The following is a 6221-nucleotide window of genomic DNA, read 5'->3' as shown; positions in this document are numbered from 1 at the left end:
AGGGGAACACCCATAAGGAAGGGGAGGGGGGAGGGGGATGTTTGCCCGGAAACCGGGAAAGGGAATAACACTCGAAATGTATATAAGAAATACTCAAGTTAATAAATAAAAAAATAAATAAAAAAAAAAAAGGTCTCCCAAGCAAAAAGAGCCCAGGTCCAGACGGGTTTAGTACAGAATTCTATCAGACCTTCATAGAAGACCTCATACCAATATTATCCAAACTATTCCACAAAATTGAAACAGATGGAGCACTGCCGAATTCCTTCTATGAAGCCACAATTACTCTTATACGTAAACCACACAAAGACCCAACAGAGAAAGAGAACTTCAGACCAATTTACCTTATGAATATCGATGCAAAAATACTCAATAAAATTCTGGCAAACCGAATTCAAGAGCACATCAAAACAATCATCCACCATGATCAAGTAGGCTTCATCCCAGGCATGCAGGGATGGTTTAATATATGGAAAACCATCAACGCGATCCATTATATAAACAAACTGAAAGAACAAAACCACATGATCATTTCATTAGATGCTGAGAAAGCATTTGACAAAATTCAACACCCCTTCATGATAAAAGTCCTGGAAAGAATAGGAATTCAAGGACCATACCTAAACATAGTAAAAGCCATATACAGCAAACCAGTTGCTAACATTAAACTAAATGGAGAGAAACTTGAAGCAATCCCACTAAAATCAGGAACTAGACAAGGCTTCCCACTCTCTCCCTACTTATTCAATACAGTTCTTGAAGTTCTAGCCAGAGCAATCAGACAACAAAAGGAGGTCAAGGGGATACAGATCGGCAAAGAAGAAGTCAAAATATCACTATTTGCAGATGATATGATAGTATATTTAAGTGATCCCAAAAGTTCCACCAGAGAAGTACTAAAGCTGATAAACAACTTCAGCAAAGTGGCTGGGTATAAAATTAACTCAAATAAATCAGTAGCCTTCCTCTACCCCTAAGAGAAACAAGCCGAGAAAGAAATAAGTGAAACGACACCCTTCATAATAGACCCAAATAATATACAGTACCTCGGTGTGACTTTAACCAAGAAAGTAAAAGATTTGTACAATAAGAACTTCAAGACTCTGAAGAAAGAAATTGAAGAAGACCTCAGAAGATGGAAAGATCTCCCATGCTCATGGATTGGCAGGATTAATATAGTAAAAATGGCCATTTTACCAAAAGTGATCTACAGATTCAATGCAATCCCCATCAAAATACCAATCCAATTCTTCAAAGAGCTAGACAGAACAATTTGCAAATTCATCTAGAATAACAAAAAATCCAGGATAGCTAAAACTATCCTCAACAATAAAAGGACTTCAGGGGGAATCACTATCCCTTAACTCAAGCAGTATTACAGAGCAATAGTGATAAAAACTGCGTGGTATTGTTACAGAGACAGACAGATAGACCAATGGAACAGAATTGAAGACCCAGAAATGAACCCACACACCTATGGGCACTTGATTTTTGACAAAGGAGCCAAAACCATCAAATGGAAAAAAGATAGCATTTTCAGCAAATGGTGCTGGTTCAACAGGAGGTCAACATATAGAAGAATGCAGATCGATCCATGCTTATCAAACTGTACTAAGCTTAGGTCCAAGTGGATCAAGGACTTCCACATCAAACCAGATACACTCAAACTAATAGAAGAAAAACTAGGGAAGCATCTGGAACACATGGGCACTGGAAAAAATTTCCTGAACAAAACACCAATGGCTTATGCTCTAAGATCAAGAATCAACAAATGGGATCTCATAAAACTGCAAAACTTCTGTAAGGCAAAGACACTGTGGTTAGGACAAAACGGCAACCAACAAATTGGGAAAAGATCTTTACCAATCCTACAACAGATAGAAGCCTTATATCCAAAATATACAAAGAACTCAAGAAGTTAGACCGCAGGGAGACAAATAACCCTATTAAAAAATGGGGTTCAGACCTAAAAAAGAATTCACAGCTGAAGAATGCCGAATGGCTGAGAAACACCTAAAGAAATGTTCAACATCTTTAGTCATAAGGGAAATACAAATCAAAACAACCCTGAGATTTCACCTCACACCAGTGAGAATGGCTAAGATCAAAAACTCAGATGACAGCAGATGCTGGCAAGGATGCGGAGAAAGAGTAACACTCCTCCATTGTTGGTGGGATTGCAGACTGGTACAACCATTCTGGAAATCAATCTTGAGGTTCCTCAGAAAATTGGACATTGAACTGCCTGAGGATCCAGCTATACCTCTCTTGGGCATATACCCAAAAGATGCCTCAACATATAAAAGAGACACGTGCTCCACTATGTTCATCGCAGCCTTATTTATAATAGCCAGAAAATGGAAAGAACCCAGATGCCCTTCAACAGAGGAATGGATACAGAAAATGTGGTACATCTACACAATGGAATATTACTCAGCTATCAAAAACAACGAGTTTATGAAATTCATAGGCAAATGGTTGGAACTGGAAAATATCATCCTGAGTGAGCTAACCCAATCACAGAAAGACATACATGGTATGCACTCATTGATAAGTGGCTATTAGCCCAAATGCTTGAATTACCCTAGATCCCTAGAACAAACGAAACTCAAGACGGATGATCAAAATGTGAATGCTTCACTCCTTCTTTAAATGAGGAAAAAGAATACCCTTGGCAGGGAAGGGAGAGGCAAAGATTAAAACAGAGACTTAAGGAACACCCATTCAGAGCCTGCCCCACATGTGGCCCATACATATACAGCCACCCAATTAGACAAGATGGTTGAAGCAAAGAAGTGCAGACCGACAGGAGCCGGATGTAGATCGCTCCTGAGAGACACAGCCAGAATACAGCAAATATAGAGGCGAATGCCAGCAGCAAACCACTGAACTGAGAATAGGTCCCCTATTGAAGGAATCAGAGAAAGAACTGGAAGAGCTTGAAGGGGCTCGAGACCCCAAAAGTACAACAATGCCAAGCAACCAGAGCTTCCAGGGACTAAGCCACTACCTAAAGACTATACATGGACTGACCCTGGACTCTGACCCCATAGGTAGCAATGAATATCCTAGTAAGAGCACCAGTGGAAGGGGAAGCCCTGGGTCCTGCTAAGACTGAACCCCCAGTGAACTAGTCTATGGGGGGAGGGCGGCAATGGGGGGAGGGTTGGGAGGGGAACACCCATAAGGAAGGGGAGGGGGGAGGGGGATGTTTGCCCGGAAACCGGGAAAGGGAATAACACTCGAAATGTATATAAGAAATACTCAAGTTAATAAATAAAAAAATAAATAAAAAAAAAAAAGGTCTCCCAAGCAAAAAGAGCCCAGGTCCAGACGGGTTTAGTACAGAATTCTATCAGACCTTCATAGAAGACCTCATACCAATATTATCCAAACTATTCCACAAAATTGAAACAGATGGAGCACTGCCGAATTCCTTCTATGAAGCCACAATTACTCTTATACGTAAACCACACAAAGACCCAACAGAGAAAGAGAACTTCAGACCAATTTACCTTATGAATATCGATGCAAAAATACTCAATAAAATTCTGGCAAACCGAATTCAAGAGCACATCAAAACAATCATCCACCATGATCAAGTAGGCTTCATCCCAGGCATGCAGGGATGGTTTAATATATGGAAAACCATCAACGCGATCCATTATATAAACAAACTGAAAGAACAAAACCACATGATCATTTCATTAGATGCTGAGAAAGCATTTGACAAAATTCAACACCCCTTCATGATAAAAGTCCTGGAAAGAATAGGAATTCAAGGACCATACCTAAACATAGTAAAAGCCATATACAGCAAACCAGTTGCTAACATTAAACTAAATGGAGAGAAACTTGAAGCAATCCCACTAAAATCAGGAACTAGACAAGGCTTCCCACTCTCTCCCTACTTATTCAATACAGTTCTTGAAGTTCTAGCCAGAGCAATCAGACAACAAAAGGAGGTCAAGGGGATACAGATCGGCAAAGAAGAAGTCAAAATATCACTATTTGCAGATGATATGATAGTATATTTAAGTGATCCCAAAAGTTCCACCAGAGAAGTACTAAAGCTGATAAACAACTTCAGCAAAGTGGCTGGGTATAAAATTAACTCAAATAAATCAGTAGCCTTCCTCTACCCCTAAGAGAAACAAGCCGAGAAAGAAATAAGTGAAACGACACCCTTCATAATAGACCCAAATAATATACAGTACCTCGGTGTGACTTTAACCAAGAAAGTAAAAGATTTGTACAATAAGAACTTCAAGACTCTGAAGAAAGAAATTGAAGAAGACCTCAGAAGATGGAAAGATCTCCCATGCTCATGGATTGGCAGGATTAATATAGTAAAAATGGCCATTTTACCAAAAGTGATCTACAGATTCAATGCAATCCCCATCAAAATACCAATCCAATTCTTCAAAGAGCTAGACAGAACAATTTGCAAATTCATCTAGAATAACAAAAAATCCAGGATAGCTAAAACTATCCTCAACAATAAAAGGACTTCAGGGGGAATCACTATCCCTTAACTCAAGCAGTATTACAGAGCAATAGTGATAAAAACTGCGTGGTATTGTTACAGAGACAGACAGATAGACCAATGGAACAGAATTGAAGACCCAGAAATGAACCCACACACCTATGGGCACTTGATTTTTGACAAAGGAGCCAAAACCATCAAATGGAAAAAAGATAGCATTTTCAGCAAATGGTGCTGGTTCAACAGGAGGTCAACATATAGAAGAATGCAGATCGATCCATGCTTATCAAACTGTACTAAGCTTAGGTCCAAGTGGATCAAGGACTTCCACATCAAACCAGATACACTCAAACTAATAGAAGAAAAACTAGGGAAGCATCTGGAACACATGGGCACTGGAAAAAATTTCCTGAACAAAACACCAATGGCTTATGCTCTAAGATCAAGAATCAACAAATGGGATCTCATAAAACTGCAAAACTTCTGTAAGGCAAAGACACTGTGGTTAGGACAAAACGGCAACCAACAAATTGGGAAAAGATCTTTACCAATCCTACAACAGATAGAAGCCTTATATCCAAAATATACAAAGAACTCAAGAAGTTAGACCGCAGGGAGACAAATAACCCTATTAAAAAATGGGGTTCAGACCTAAAAAAGAATTCACAGCTGAAGAATGCCGAATGGCTGAGAAACACCTAAAGAAATGTTCAACATCTTTAGTCATAAGGGAAATACAAATCAAAACAACCCTGAGATTTCACCTCACACCAGTGAGAATGGCTAAGATCAAAAACTCAGATGACAGCAGATGCTGGCAAGGATGCGGAGAAAGAGTAACACTCCTCCATTGTTGGTGGGATTGCAGACTGGTACAACCATTCTGGAAATCAATCTTGAGGTTCCTCAGAAAATTGGACATTGAACTGCCTGAGGATCCAGCTATACCTCTCTTGGGCATATACCCAAAAGATGCCTCAACATATAAAAGAGACACGTGCTCCACTATGTTCATCGCAGCCTTATTTATAATAGCCAGAAAATGGAAAGAACCCAGATGCCCTTCAACAGAGGAATGGATACAGAAAATGTGGTACATCTACACAATGGAATATTACTCAGCTATCAAAAACAACGAGTTTATGAAATTCATAGGCAAATGGTTGGAACTGGAAAATATCATCCTGAGTGAGCTAACCCAATCACAGAAAGACATACATGGTATGCACTCATTGATAAGTGGCTATTAGCCCAAATGCTTGAATTACCCTAGATCCCTAGAACAAACGAAACTCAAGACGGATGATCAAAATGTGAATGCTTCACTCCTTCTTTAAATGAGGAAAAAGAATACCCTTGGCAGGGAAGGGAGAGGCAAAGATTAAAACAGAGACTTAAGGAACACCCATTCAGAGCCTGCCCCACATGTGGCCCATACATATACAGCCACCCAATTAGACAAGATGGTTGAAGCAAAGAAGTGCAGACCGACAGGAGCCGGATGTAGATCGCTCCTGAGAGACACAGCCAGAATACAGCAAATATAGAGGCGAATGCCAGCAGCAAACCACTGAACTGAGAATAGGTCCCCTATTGAAGGAATCAGAGAAAGAACTGGAAGAGCTTGAAGGGGCTCGAGACCCCAAAAGTACAACAATGCCAAGCAACCAGAGCTTCCAGGGACTAAGCCACTACCTAAAGACTATACATGGACTGACCCTGGACTCTGACCCCA

The sequence above is a fragment of the Rattus norvegicus genome, chromosome 19 (assembly GCF_036323735.1).
Source record: "Rattus norvegicus strain BN/NHsdMcwi chromosome 19, GRCr8, whole genome shotgun sequence".
NCBI classification, from domain to species: domain Eukaryota; kingdom Metazoa; phylum Chordata; class Mammalia; order Rodentia; family Muridae; genus Rattus; species Rattus norvegicus.
This window is presented reverse-complemented; position numbering follows the sequence as displayed.